The sequence below is a fragment of the Bos taurus genome, chromosome 5 (genome assembly GCF_002263795.3).
Source record: "Bos taurus isolate L1 Dominette 01449 registration number 42190680 breed Hereford chromosome 5, ARS-UCD2.0, whole genome shotgun sequence".
Lineage (NCBI taxonomy): Eukaryota > Metazoa > Chordata > Mammalia > Artiodactyla > Bovidae > Bos > Bos taurus.
This window is the reverse complement of record NC_037332.1, coordinates 67,227,465-67,243,559: the sequence shown is the minus strand read 5'-3', so window position 1 is coordinate 67,243,559 and position 16,095 is coordinate 67,227,465. Positions and strand designations below refer to the sequence as shown.

At 42.0% G+C, this 16,095-nt stretch overlaps 1 pseudogene; it reads right to left on the bottom strand.

The window, feature by feature from the left end:
* Positions 1 to 1,399: 1,399 nt before the first annotated feature.
* Positions 1,400 to 16,095, bottom strand: part of LOC112446821 (large ribosomal subunit protein uL22-like) — a 42,940-nt pseudogene continuing 28,244 nt past the window's right edge.

Here is a 16,095-nt window from a genome sequence, read left to right as displayed (position 1 = left end):
AATGGAAACTGACAAGGGGACCAGAGAATATCTGGGAGGAGTCCAGGATATATATACATTCTGGAGGCTGGAGGAGAACCAGGCTGACCATGAAGCAGTGTTCCCAGAGATATGCTGTCAGTGATTCACTGCTTTGTTGGGCAAGGGTACCTGTGAAGGTTTACTTGCTTGAGGGACCTGAAGAGAATGTGGATACACACTGGGAACACACACAAGCTATATGAGAAACCAGGGACTGACGGCTGAGTCTTAGAAGAGTCAGTCAGAGTAACCCATTGATTAAGCAGATCCAAATGCTTTGCTTGCTGCCGTAGGGGGACGGCTGCATTGCCAGTCTTAGGACCATCATAGAAGGGGGAGTGGTGTGTCACAGGCAGGAGATTGACTGTTTTAGGGTTCTGGTTAACATGGATCTTTCAAAGCAAGGGACTGATGGCAAAGGGGTCAGATACCTTAGGGTATCTCTAAAGGTACACTCAGAGATACAAAAGTGTGGAATTGCTGCACATGGAGAGTGGGGTTTAGAAGTGAGCCTTGGAGAGTAAGCAGTGGTTTGATGACCCTGGCTGAGAGTACTGAGAAAGGTCCCTTTTACCACAAGCTGGGCTAGCTGAGTAGTCTGTAATTTGGCCACAGAAAGTTCCTGGATCAGAGTTATTAAGATCTTCATCTTCCTGGACAAGAACTTTCTGAAATCGTGAAGTCATGTTGGAGCCCCATAGGGAGAGACTATCACGTTGGTGGAGACAGTCAGCTCGGTGGTGGGGGGTGATCTCTAGATCAGTGAACCCTGTGTTCTCACCATGTGAGCTGGGAAGTCACGTGGCTTCTCTGAATGTCCCTTTTCACGAGTCCAATGAGGATAATGGCTGTTCCTCTGGCAAAGTGTTATTGTGAAGACTGAAGCTGATAAGGCATGGGACAAGCTGACAAATGCCAGGTTTGACACAGGAAATTCTTGACAAATAGGGCCATTTCCAGATTCCAACTGCCAGAAAACCAAGTGACATTAGCGACAGTTCTGAGGTTTTGGTGAATCTGACAGCTAGAGTGAAAAAGGGGAGAAAAGACAGCAGCCCTTCTTAAAACAGACACTCTGGCACCAGCAGTTGGGTATTAATGGCCAAGAGACACCTGGATAAGTTGAAAAGGTGAAGATGGAAATTAAGTACTTCTAGCTCCACGAAACGGGACTTTTACAAAAGTATAATAAATTGTTTCTGCAGAGCCTGACTTGAGGATGTTGTGCATTAGAACGTATCAAAATTACTTGCTTTAGAGTCTCCAGTAGGAATGCAGCCCTGCTGATCCATTTGGACTTCTGGCTGCCAGAATTGTACGATAATACATTTGTGATTTTTTTTTTTTAACTTTTATTTGCATTTATTTTTTGTGGCATTTACTCCCTGGCCATAAGCTTTTGTTTCTTCACTTTCTTCTGGAATATCCTTTTTTTTTTTTGGATATCTTTTTGTTCTGTGCAACCTCCTCTTCTGGTTTAGGCACAATCTGTTCTTTTTCAGTAGGGATCATCTCAGTGGGGCAGAGAGAACTCATGAACAGGTTGATCTGATCATGAGCTCTGTAATCCAGTGTCACATGTTTGGGGCCCCGTTCACCAGGATGGGCTCAATGACCAGAGAATCTACATCTAAGCCCTTAAGTTCAGCATTACTCTCTGTATTTTTGAGCAGGAGCAGTAAAAATTCAGCACTCTTGGGGCCACTGGCCCTGCGTCCAGCCCCACTGTTTGGGGCTACCAGCTCCAGCATTGTAATGACAGAAAGACATGCATTGCTTCTTAAAACTGACATCCTTCAGATACTTGGTGGCATTTCAGATGTGCATACCCTCAATGGCCTGGGCAGTTTCACGAGTGTTCTTAAAGTGTACACAAAGATTTGAACCTCTTGATTTACATGATTTTGTGGGGTTTTCTGAGTCAAGTGAATAGTGAACTATTTTTAGAGGTCACTTCAGGCCTCTTACTGGAGAAAAAAGGCATTTGTGTTGTTTTTAAGGCACTAAATTTGTGCTTGTTTGTTTCAGTAAGAAAACAAGTACTGAGGCTCAATACTTTAAAAAAGTATGAGGGAGGGCCAGAAAATTTGAAAAATACTCTCCTGGATCATGTAGCTCAATGATATAGGCAGAGGTGAGTGACATGGAAACAGAGAAGAAGGCAAAGATGCAGCCAGAGGCCGTGTTACAATAGCATCCAGGACCTTGTATGTGTGTGTTCGGTTGTGTCCGGCTCTTTGTGACTTCATGGATTGTAGTCTGCCAGGCTCCTCTGCCCGTGGAATTTTCTGGCAAGAATACCTGAGTGGAATGCTGTTTCCTCTTCCAGGGGATCTTCCTGACCCCAGGAATCAAACTTGCATTTCTTGTGTCTCCTGTGTTGGCTGGCAGATTCTTTACCATTTGTATTCATTTTTCAAAAGAGAGTGGGTGTGGTTACTTGTCTAGTTTGTGTGTGTGCATGCTTGTGTGTTTTGTTTGAAGAAGCACAGCCCCTTCTTCACACTAGGAGGAGGCCCAGTGCACAGAATCGACCCACTTGGCTGGCTTTGGCTCAAACAAGAGCAGCAGGGGCCTCATTTCCTCCCAGGCACTCCAGAGGCCCCTTGGAGCGTGGTGTGAAGAGCCCTGTCAAGGCCAAGGTCTTAGAGTTTTAAGTCATGTTAGGATTTTAGTGCCTACTGATCACTCCAGTGGAGGGAGGATTCAAGGATGATTAAACATGGGGATCTTCTGGAAGACAAGCTAGCACCTTGATTAGAGAAATGAAATTTGAGTGAAAATGAACTGAATGAGTTGAAAAGCTTTGGGTTGAAAATCATCATAGTTATTAATTGAATGCTGTGGGTGAGGGAGAAGGATGACTCACATCAGGGGTCTCCAACCCCTGTTAGGAACTGGGCCACACAGCAGAAGGTGAGCAGTGGGCAAGCCAGCGAAGCTTGATCTGTATTTATAGCTGTTCTCCATTGCTCGCATTACCACCTGAGCTCTGCCTCCCGTCAGGTCAGCGGCAGCATTAAATTCTTGCAGGAGTGAAACACACTTTGAGGGTCACTGTCTCCTATCACCCCCCAGATGGGGCCATCTAGTTGCAGGAAAACAAGCTCAGGGCTCCCACCGATTCTCCATTATGGTGAGTTGTGTCATTATTTCATTATATAAATGTAATGCTCTTGAATCATCCTGAAACCATCCTGTCTATGGAAAAATAATCTTCCACAAAACCAGTTCCTGGTGCCAAAAAGGTTGGGAACCTCTGACTGACCCCATGGATCTCCCTGTTGGATGACTTGTGGAACAGTTACAGTGGCTAACATTCATTGAGAAGCACCATATACTCTCTGCTTTATAGGCATTATCTTGTTGTGTCCTCACAGTGACTCCATGAGGTCTGTATTCTTTCACCCTCATTTTAAAGATGAAAAGACTGAGCCATAGACTTCAGGAAAGAACTAGGAACAGCTGAACTGGATTCCAAACTAGTCACACTCCAGAACCTGTACGTAACCATTCCGTGTACTGTAACTGACCATGCACACAGATACTGGCTGTTCTTCACCATTTTGGGGTCACACATTGCTCTAAGAATCTAATGAAAGCTAAGTATATATATCCTTGCACCAGTAATTATGTGCACAGGCTTAAACATGAAGTCTGCTTTGCATGTGTCCAATGTCACTCAGCTCTTGGGCATCAGAATCTCACCTTACCAAGGCCTTGTCTCCTTTCATCTCCTCCAACCTCTTTTTCCTTGAAGGTAATGACTTATGTTACACAAGCATTTAGATGTCCAGTGGGAACAGAGTCATGTTCATCTCATGACATCTCATGTCATGGACTGACATGAGATGTATTTGGGGTTTAGAACTCACCTCTCGATGGAAGGTGGATATAAGGTTGAGAAAAAGAGGAGTTCTACAGCTCTGTGTATCTCCTTGGTAGATGTTGATGTCAAGCCAGGCCAGTTTAACATTTGGATACTTTTCTAACATTAAAATAAAACAGGTAGGCAGTTCAAATAAATTCTTGAAGAAGACAAAGTTTTCATGTTATGCGTTCGGTTCTGAACTGCTTCCAGCTCAGTGTGTTTGCAATCTGCCTTAGTTTGGGCTCCTCAAGAATAGACCCACAGAAAAGGATCCAAGGGGAAGTGGTTTATTTGGGAGGGGATCCCAGGAGACACTGGTAGGGGAGTAAGGAAATAAGACAGGAAGGGGAGCAGGGTAGTCCTCTAGGCATTTGGGGCTTAGTCCTCCTGGCAACTCAGTGGTCAGAGAGTCCCAGCAGAGATGTGGGGCACGGGGGTGTGTATACCTCCAATCTAGTTATACACTGCTTGAGGGTTTTTCCTGGGACCTTCAGGACTCCACCTTGCCATGTGTCCCAGGCAGAGCAGGCTCTGGTGACCAGAGGAAACTCTTAGGCAAAATGGTGCAGATGTTGGCAGTTGGGCCAAATTGTAATGGAAGGCCCATGTGGTGGGGCCTACAACTTTTAACACACAGTGAAAACAAAGAAGGCTGAATGAAAGACTGATGCTTTCAAACTGTGGTGCTGGAGAAGACTCTTGAGAATCCCTTGGACTGCAGGGAGATCAAACCAATCTATCCTAAAGGAAACCAACCCTGAATATTCATTGGTAGGACTGTTACTGAAGCTGAAGCTCCAATACTTTGGCCACCTGATATGTAGAGGCAAATCACTGGAAAAGACCCTGATGCTGGGAAAGATTGAAGACAGGAGGAGAAGGGGGCAACAGAAGATGAGATGATTGGATGGCATCACCAACTCAATGGACATGAGTTTGAGCAAGCTCCGGGAGATGGTGAAGGACAGGGAAGCCTGGCATGCTGCAGTCCATGGGGTCACAAAGAGGTGGACACGTCAGAGTGACTAAACAACAACAACTGAAATATTTTATAAACAATTGGAGGTGCAAGCATAGACACTTTTGGTTTTGTTTTGTTTTCAGTTAAAAAACTTAAACGAACTTTTTTGAGTTAAAAAATTTCGACATGTTTTCTTTGATTTCTAAACATTGTGTCTTTCACTATGCTCAGTCTTTCTTCCTATCATTTTCTATTCCTTCTTGCATGACTCTGGATGAACTCAAATGTTTTCTTGGAACTGAATATTGTTTATTTTGCTCTTGGCTGCTGTATTTGTCTCCTAGGACTGTCATAAGAGGTGATCACCAGCTGGGTGACTTAACACTGAACAGATTTAGCTCTGGAGGCCATGTTCCCTAAGAAGGCTAGAGGGTAGATTTCTTCCTTATTTCCAGGCATTCCTCTGCTGGTGGCTGCATAACTCCACTCTCTGCCCCATCTTCAGCTGGCTATCTCCTCTTATCCCTCCGTCTCTCCTCCATGTTCCTCTTAGAACAACACTTGGCATTGGATTGAGGGCCCATTTGGATAGTCAAAGATGATTTTGTCCTGAGACCTTTAATATCTGCAAAGACTCTTGGTCCAAACAAGGTCATATTCACAGTTACATTCACAGGTTTTGGCTTGTAATGTTCATGACAGCAAAGAATAAAGGGAAGTTTTAAATACCCCATTTACAGATAAAGACCAAAAGTTAGAGGGAAGGCAGTTGAATGCAGATGGTGGCATAGGAAGAGTCCGAACTTAACCTACTCCTATGAACACAACAAATATACAGCTACCTGTCAATCAGTTCCCTCCGAAAAGAATCTGAGAACTAGTGAACATCTCCTTCACGACGAAGGCTAAAAGGACCACCCTGAGAGGGGTAGGAGAGGTAGAAAGACGCTCTTGCCAAAACCCCACCCCTGGTGTGATTCACACAGTAGGGAGGGATCTCACCAGATGGGTGCTTCTCCTGGATGACTGAAGAGTTGGCACCCCACATCAGGCACCCATGTCCCCTAGAATCTATACCAGAAGGATGAGCCCCCAAAGCATCTGGCATAGGAAACCAGTGGGGCTGATATCCAAACACCCCAAAGTGCCCTCTTACAAGGGTTGCCTGCAGTCTCAGTCACCCTGAGACGCCATAAGACAGCAGAAGTTTGAAAAGTGCAAAGATTGTATGCAAAGGAGAGTTATTTCCAAAGCTAAAAGCATTGGCTTGATGGGCAGGGGATAGAAGAACTGGTCCCTGGAGATAGAGACATTGGTGGACATCGATGTGAGTCCCATCTAACGTGCTAGCTCAGGTGGGAAAGCTCCAACAGGAGTGAGCAGTCACAGAATTATCGCTGCCTTGCTAAAGCAGAAAGTTCTGTCGGTTGTAGCATTCCCCCACTCCCTGGCTGGGGCTGGTGTTAAAACCGATGCATGCACATACAAGGCACTCTCCTGCTGCATTGCTAAAACTCCTGGGTGCATGCAGTTATTTCCTGATGCCTTTGTGAAGCAAGAGAGCTTCACAGTCTTTTTATGAAAAAGGCCTGTTTACTTAGCATGGAAGGTCACCTTGAGGGACAGGCTTCATGTTTTCCACACACTTATATGCAGAGTACACCATGAGAAACGCTGGGCTGGAAGAAGCACAAGCTGGAATCAAGATTGCCAGGAGAAATATCAATAACCTCAGATATGCAAATGACACCACCGTTATGGCAGAAAGTGAAGAACTAAAGAGCCTCTTGATGAAAATGAAAGAGGACAGTGGAAAAGTTGGCTTAAAGCTCAACATTCAGAAAACTAAGATCATGACATCCAGTCCCATCACTTCATGCCAAATAGATGGGGAAACAGTAGAAACAGTGGCTGACTTTATTTTTCTGGGCTCCAAAATCACTCCGGATGGTGATTGCAGAAATGAAATTGGAAGACACTTGCTCCTTGGAAGGAAAGTTATGACCAACCTAGACAGCATATTGAAAAGCAGAGACATGACTTTGCCAACAAAGGTCCAGCTAGTCAAGGCTATGGTTTTTCCAGTAGTCATGTATGGATGTGAGAGTTGGACTATAAAGAAAGCTGAGTGCTGAAGAATTGATGCTTGTGGTGTTGGAGAAGACTCTTGAGAGTCCCTTGGACTTCAAGGAGATCCAACCAGTCCATCCTAGAGGAAATAAGTCCTGGGTGTTCATTGGAAGGACTGATGTTGAAGCTGAAACTCTAATATTTTGGCCACCTGATGAGAAGAGCTGACTCATCTGAAAAGACCCTGATGTTGGGAAAGATTGAAGGCAGGAAGAGAAGGGGACGACGGAGGATGAAATGGTTGGATGGCATAACCAACTCAATGGACATGAGTTTGGGTAAACTCCAGGAGTTGGTGATGGACAGGGAGGCCTGGTGTGCTGCGGTTCATGGGGTTGCAAAGAGTTGGACATGACTGAGTGACTGAACTGAACTGAACTGGGGCTAAGGAGGTGCTCCTAGAGAATATAAATAGGGAAGTGCCATCTTTGTGTACCCCTCTTTGCCTTGCTACAGCTCAAAAAGACTCCTCAGAAAGCAGCTGATACCCTCATCAGGAGCTTTGATTTTTGCAACTGTCCTCCAAGAGAACTCCCCAGATCTCCTGGTCCAGAGGCCATCAGGGATTGTAATCGTGACCCCACAGGACTGAATAAATCTGCATACTTCAACAGCTGCTACCCGAGGCTCTGAATGTCCCTGGTGGCTCAGTGGTAAAGAATCCGCCTGCAATGCTGGAGACTCGAGTTCATTCCCTGGATTGGGAAGATCCCTCGGAGGAAGAAATCGCAACCCACTCCAGTATTCTTGCCTGGGAAATCCCATGGACAAAGGAGCCTGGCAGGCTACAGTCCATGGGGTCGCAAAGAGTTGGACACAATTGAGCACACACACACACACACACACACACACACACGAACAGCTCACACACAGACACAAACTTCAGTGCACATAAAACTGGTGAAATCTGAATAGCCTCTGGACTGCACTGAAGTCAGTTTCCTGGTTTTGCTTCTGTACAGTAGTTGTGTATTATAGGTGTGTAAGATGTTACCATTGATGCAGGTTGAGAAGGATGCACAGGAACTCCTTGTACACTCCCCCACTTCCTGTGAATCTAAAAGTTACACCAAAATAAGAAGTAAAATTGAACCAAACCCAACCACCACCACTAAAACCCTCCAAACCCCCAATAAGTACTGTAAGATACAGATGTGTGCACAGTATGATAGAAGCAGAGAAGGGGGCACCAACTCTGAGATTTTATAGCTCTTTATGGAATAAGGAATAAGAAAATAATAAAGAATTTGGAAGCTAGTAAAATAAAAAAAATGACACTATTAATATCATAGCCATTTTAGAACTGGAGGTGTCTGTGCGGTTCATCTAGAGTTAGAAAATAGTCAACATTTTACAGGTAAGGAAAGAGGGGTCTAAAGAGGTAAGGTTACCTGCTAAGGTTGTAGACCCCAAAAAGAGACTGGTTTGAGCTGTGAAATTTTCCAGGTGTTATGACAGTGACACGCAGGAGAACTCAGATTCTTTCCTTTGGGCACTAGGATCCCTAGAAGTTTGGAGTTCACTGGTCCAAACCAGTCCTCCCCACTCTTCCCAATAGTGTGCTCCCAGTTTACTCACCACGAGATGGCAGCAGAACATAAACCATCGTCCTCAGAGGTCCTGCTGAGGCCCCATGGTTGGCAATCAAGGAGTCAGCTACACAGGTTTTGATTGTATAGTCCAATTAGCATTGTGGTAGTAATATATTATGTACATTAGAAAATAAGCCACTGAAGAGGACTTAAAAATAACGCAAAGATGAAGTCAATAAGCCACTTTAATAGCTTCATTCTATTGTTAGCTAATATTGTAAGGCAGAGTATATATTTATAGGGAAGTTGATAGTTAAGGCTAGTGGGTATACTGTCCGTATTTCTAATGATCTTGATAATTTCACCTTCTTTGAGCTCACTTTCTGTAAAGTCTCATGAGATGGTCATTGTCTTGCCTGGTAACATGGCTGATCGGCTGCCCCAGGGACAGTGTCATTTCCTTGTTGTTTGCAAGCATTAGCTTGAACCACATCAAATTGTTATTTTTCTTATATAAAAGCTGAGCAAACATTGGCAATTTCATGCAGTCTAACCCATCTATAGCTGTGCTATTTGCATTATCTTTAGTCTGCATTTATTCTTTTGTAGAATTTTTTTAACCGTTATCTTGGAAAAACTGATGATTTAATTAGTATAACATATCCATCTACTCACTGCGTCTCCAGCTATCATGTGTCACCATGAGTTCAAGGCAGAGTGGCAGAGCCTCCACGCTGTGGAGATCTTGCTGCTCCCTAACGATTCCTCACATACCTTATGTGACCACAGACTCTCTGATGCAGCCCGCAGGTAGGCACCTTGGTCAATCCAGGTAAGTGAAACTGGCTTCCTCGTGTTTTCAGATAAAAGTAAATATAAGTTATTTGAACATAATCTTTGGGAAGCTCCAGGGGATGGTCTTATAGTCTCAACTTGTTCATTTTACAAATGAGGAAATAAGACAAGCCGATTTCGAAGAACCAACTCATTGGAAAAGACTCTGATGCTGGGAAAGATTGATGACAGGAGGAGAAGGGGACAACAGAGGATGAGATGGTAGATGGCATCACTGACTCAATGGACATGAGTTTGAGTAGGCTCCAGGAGTTGGTGATGGACAGGGAGGCCTGGCGTGCTGCACTCCGTGGGGTCGCAAAGAGTCAGACACGACTGAGCGACTGAACTAAACTGATCTACATTCTCTCTTTGGAGGAATCTGAACATTTAATATCACACAACAGTGAACCACACTGGGCCATGTGATGCTGTCTGAACATGCTCCTTTTTATCTTGAAAATGGGTGAGGGAGACAGCTTTAAAAGGAGCCCTGTCTAGGACTCTCTGTTGGAGACCTCTGTTGTCACAGTGTGCACATCTCATTCCATTGTCCCCAGAGTCCCAAAAACATTCCTGAAACTAACATTGGAGAATTTGGATTGGGGTACTTTGGACAGCTTCAGTCTTGGAAGAAATTGTGCCTAAGGAAAAGTTTCCTGGGTTCTTCTAGCCCCTGAAGCAGGTCGCATATCTTTCTTCCTTTCTAGGTAATAAACTTCTTGAAGGCAGTGGTCATGTCTAATTTATTTTTTTATCCAACTCCCTCTTCCCCCTCCCATGGATGGTTCAGTGTCTTGCATCTAGAAGACTGGGGTTGGTAGAATAAATAACTGTTGACTAAAGTTGATAGAATTTCCATGTAAGACATTTAACTTTAGATCATCGCAAACTTCACTAAAAATTGTATCTGTAAATGTTCAGTAGGACACTAGGGAGGGCTATTCCCTTTCAAGATGTTGCTCTCAGTTCAAACAGAACTTTCTACAACAATGGAAATATTCTATATCTGAGCTCTCCAATGCATTATCTGCTAGCCACAAATATCTACTGAGCACTTGAAACATGGCTAGTGAGATTGAGGAATTTAATTTTTCATTTTATTTAGTTTAAATAGCTCTATGTATCTTTTGACCTCATATTGGACAGCACAGAAAGATGACAAGTTATTAAGCATAGTAGCGTCACACTTAAACAGTCTTCATTTATCTTATAATGACATCCTCCAAAACACCTCACATTTGTACCACCTCACCATCAGTTTCTTTTTTCTCGTATTCTCTCACATCCCTTAAGATCCCCAGGAAATACTGTTTCTCCTAAGTGTTTATTTTCTTCAACTCATCATCTAAACAACAAAATGACAAAAAACCCTAAAAGTAATGAGGAAAATAGTGATAATTAAAAAATAGAATTCATCTTATCATTCTCTTAGGGAGTCATGACAGGACCTTTCTGTTAAAGCCTCAAGCTCATTGGGACTCCAAACACTGGTTCTTCTTTAGGGGCAAAATTGTAATTGGGTCTTAAAAAAATCTAAATAGTTTCCTTTGCCAGTCAATTAGAAGGTTAATACTGAGTCATTATATGCTGAGTTTCCTAGATCCAATTTCTTGGATTGAATCATCAGTTTAGCCCCTACCCATTCTTTAGGGCTTGGCTTCATCATCTTCTTCTCAGGGTGACTTTCTTTCTTCCTTCCTTCTTTTTACTTTTGGCTGTGCTGGGTCTTCATTGCTGCCTGTTGCTTTCTCCAGTTGTGAGCAGGGGCCACGCTCTTGTTGGGGAGCATGGGCTCTAGACCACAGGCTCAGTAACTGTGGTGCATGGGCTTAGTTTCCAGGCAGTATGTGGGATCTTCCTGGACCAGGGATCCAACACGTGTTCTCTGCATTGGCAGGCAGATTCTTAACCACTGGATCACCAGGGAAGTTCCATCAGAATGACTTTCTGATCTGACTTTCTAATCGGATTTCCCTCAGATGCTTTCTCTCAGCCTTTGCACCTCTCCTCACAGGGTTGTTTTAAAGACAAATAAAGTAATGCAGAGCAAGCACCTATTTAGTGCCTGATAGACAGTAAGTGCTCAAGAAATACTAGTTGTTCCTATTTTTATAGAGTCACCCTATCCAGATGGAGAAGTCTTAATGAAATTCAACAATATTGAGCTTTGGGTTAAGAATGAAGGAAAAATTGTTAACAGACAAAATAATTCTGAGGTCACATGCAGGTTGAGGTGATGGTTTGAAATGCAAGTATAGATAAGGCAGAGGAAGTGTTTCAGAAATGGAACTGGGAAAGAGAAAAGATTACCGTGTTGTTGTTCAGTTGCTAAGTAATGTCTAACCCTTTGCAACCCCATGGACTGCAGCATGCCAGGCTTCCCTGTCCTTCAATATCTCCTGAAGTTTGCTCACACTCATATCCATTGAGTCGGTGATGCCATCCAACGATCTCATCCTCTGTTACCCCCTTCTCCTGCCCTCAATCTTTCCCAGCATCAGGGTCTTTTCCAGTGAGTTGGCCCCTTTCACATCAGGTGGCCAAGGTATTATAGCTTCCGCTTCAGCATCAGTCCTTCCAGTGAATATTCAGGGTTGATTTCTCTTAGTACTGACTGGTTTGATTGCTGTCAAAGTGAAAGTTGCTCAGTCATGTCCAACTCTTTGTGACCCCATGGACTATACAGACCATGGAATTCTCCAGACCAGAATACTGGAGTGGGTAACCTTTCCCTTCTCCAAGGGATCTTCCCAACCCACGTCCCCCCACACTCCAGGCAGATTCTGTACCAGCTGAGCCACCAGAGAAGTCCAAGAATACTGGAGTGGGTAGCCTATCCCTTCTCCGTGGATCTTCCTGACCCAGGAATAGAACTGAGGTCTCCTGCATTGCAGGTGGATTCTTTACCAACTGAGCTACCAGGGAAGCCCCTGATTGCTGTGGGTCCATTGTAATTCAAGACTACCCCTTATCTCAGTGGCAATTTAAAGGATATGTACAAGACCATCTGGTCAACCCCTTTATAGTTGGGCAAGATAGCACTTAACCATCGATGCTTTTGTCCATGTTACCTTTCAGTCCTTGTCTATAGATTTAGACATATTTGGAAGAATATATACGTTTTAACAACTTGTATATTTTCCCTCTTTTTATAATATTTTGCCCTTATTTTCTCATACCAAGTGTTAGCCATTCTGAAGTAATCAAAACAGTTTGTATGTAGCTCTTTAAATCTTTCTCTATGCTCATACACATATACAAATACATATATATTTAAATATTTTAAAAATATTTGTCTTTACAAAAATTGTGTTATGCTGTATACACTTGCTTACAACTTGTTCTTCATATAGCGTGTGTATCCAACATCTGTTTGAATTGTCCGTAATAAAAGTAGAATGTGTGTTAGATTTGGTGTCTGTTCTGATTCCCACTTGAAAACAAACCAATCTTCTATTTCTGGAAGAATAGTAGAAAAGATACTCTACTTATCCTCCCAGTGAAATCCTCAAATGCCGAATAAAATTTTAAAAAACCTAAAATGCATCAGTGAGCTGTTAGGAGGAAATGAATCTCAAGAGATAAACAAAGTACTAAAGATACTTTCATTTTGAGGACGTTTGAAGAAACCCCAGTGAAGCTGGGTTTTGATTGTAATGGTCTCTTACAGATGGGAGAAAGTAATGGGAAGCATAAGGGAGGTCCCCAGTATAGCTGGAATCCCACAAGTCCATACAGGCTGAGTATGAAGGGTAAGCTAAAAATACAGCTGCCAGCCCCCAAGTAGAGAACAGCAAGGAAAATGGTCGGCCTTGAAACCTGGTACTAGAAGAAAAATAATCAGTGGATGGATTTTAATAGTAGATTAGACAGAGTGAGAAAAAGGATTGATGAACTGGAAGCTAGACCTGAAGGAAGTATCCAGTACAAAGCACAAAGAAATAAAAAGATGAAAGATACTTAAAAGAGGAGACATAAGAACAGTGTGAGATGGTCTAATATTTGGGGTCTCAGAAGAAGAGAAGAGGTACGTAAAGGAGAGAGGGTATTTGAAGAGATGATAGCAAAGGATTTTTCAGAACCAATGAAAAGCATCAATCTTCATATTTAAGAAACGAATCCATCCCAATCAGGACAAATAATAAGAAATACACACTCGGAAACTTTACAATCAAACTTTAAAATCTCCAAAGAAAGATAATAATTTCAAAGCTATTGTCTATGAGAAAAATAGACTATCTACAAAAGAATGGCAATTGAATAGAACTGACTTCTGAACAGCAACTATGAAAGCCAGAAAAAAATTAGACTTTTGTGAATGTACAGAGAAAATATCTGTCAACCTAGTATTACCTAGCGAAATATCTAACAGTGAAAGTGAAATAAAGACATTTTCAGAAAGAATAAAAACTGAGAATGTTTGATATTAACAGCTTCTTTGTAACTACTGAGAACTCTGAAAAGATGCACTTGAAGAATAACAAAGGTTTCTCATATAGAAGGTTCTTAGATGCAAGGAGGAATGACTACTTAAAAAGCTGTGAATCTATATATAAGTCTAAAACAAAGATCGATTTTATAAAATATTGATGGTGATAAGCCAAGACAATTAAATACACAGAATAACAATAGTGTGCAAATTGGAAGTGACTGATTGGATTGAAGTGTTTTAAGGCTTGTATTTCATGGGAAGATGATAAAGATATAATTAATTTTGGACTTTATGATTTATGTGGAAATCTAGAACAATAGAATTAGTGATTATAAATTCTAAATCATTAGAAGAGACAGTGGAATGGGGGAAAAATCAATCCAAAAGAAGGTGTGTGCATGCTAAGTCACTTCAGTCCTGTCTGACTCTTCCCAACCCCATGGACTGTAGCCCCGTAGGCTCCTATCTTTGGAATTTTCCAGGCAAGAGTACTGGAGTGGGTTGCCATTCCTTTTTCCAGGGGATTTTCCTGACCCAGTGATCAAACCTGCATCTCCTGTGGCTCCTGCTTTGCAGGTGGATTCTTTACTGCTGAGCCACCTGGTAAGCCCCTGAAAGAAGATCACAAAAAAGAAAAACACATGAGACAAATATAAAGTACAAAATAAATTGGTAGAGGGACTTCCCTGGTGGTCCAGTGGCTAAGACTCTCTGCCCCCATTGCAGGGGTTCTGGGTTTGATCCCTGGTCAGGGAACTAGATCCCACATGCCACAACTAAGAATTTGCATATCACAGCTAAAGATTTCACATGCTGCAACTAAAGATGCCGAATGCTGCAACAAAGATCTAAGATCCTGAGAGATGCAACTAAGACCCAGTGCAGCCACACACACACACACACACAAATACATATGTATATGTATATGTACCTAATGGGCTTCCCTAATTCAGAATCTGCCTGCAATGTAGGAGACCAGGGGTCATTCCCTGGCTCAGGAAGATCCCCTGGAGAAGGAAATGGCAACCCATTCCAGTATTCTTGCCTGGTAAATCCCATGGACAGAGGAGCCTGGGGTCGCAAAGAGTCAGATATGACTGAGGGACTTTCACTTTTTCATATGTATATAATATACATAATTTTTTATTATATATAATATATAATAAGAAATAAGTAGGTAGAAGTAATTCCAGATGTATTTGTTATTGCAAAAAATTAAATTGTAACTATTCCAATTAAAAGACAAAGATTGTCAGACTGGGTTTAAAAATATATATATAGCCATGTGCCATTTAAAAAGTGAGAACTTTAAAACATTACATACAAAAATTTGAAAGGTATAGAAAATGATATAGCTGGCAAATGTTAGTCACAATAAAGCTGGTGTAGCAATATTAATGACTTTAGACTTTACAGTAAAGAACAACATGAGAAATAATGAAGGTTGCTATGCAATGAGAAAAGGTTCAATTTATGAGAAGAATACAAAAATTCTAATTTGCCTAGCAACCACACCCTTAAAATACATGAAACCAAAACTAGCTACAAGGAAAAACTGACAAATCTCTAGGGAGATTTTAGTACATCTTTCTCAGTGATGGATAGATCAAGGGGACAAAACTATGAAAGAGTTGAAAAGTGAAAAGAATGTATATTGTCTCATGTCCAATAAAATATAAGGTGAAATACTGTTTCAGACATGTTTAGCATGTCAACTTTTAATTAAAATTAAGAAAATTTAATCCTACAATTTTAGGAATACACACATATATCTTAAGACTGTATTTTAAAAAGTAAAGCTTTTGTGAAGACAAGATTCAATACAACCATTTCAGATGGGGAGAGGTATGGGAACAGCATTGAGGATGCACTCAGGTAAATGTAACTTGCTAGTATTCAAGTTCATGTCTTGGATTCTGGGTAGATAGGTGATTTTTCCTTATTAAAGTAATAAACAAAAAGGAAAGATCATTTAAGTAAAATTTAGGGAATTTCCCTGATGGTCCAGTGGCCAAGACTCTGTGTTCCTGATGCAAGGGGCCCAGGTTTGATCCTTGGTCAGGAAACCAGATCTCACATGCCGCAATTAAGATGGAAGTTCCCACATGCTGCAGCTAAGACCCAGCACAGTCAAATAAATAAGTAAATATTAAACCAAATTCAGTGCAGCTGAATACCTATGTCTGTATCTATATCTGTGTCTATATATGTATATCTGGAGATGGACTTTCCAAGTTAAAATTCTGGGTCTGCAGTCAATCTCTGTATCTTAGTTCCCTTCTGTGTAATATGGAAGTATAATAATTATACT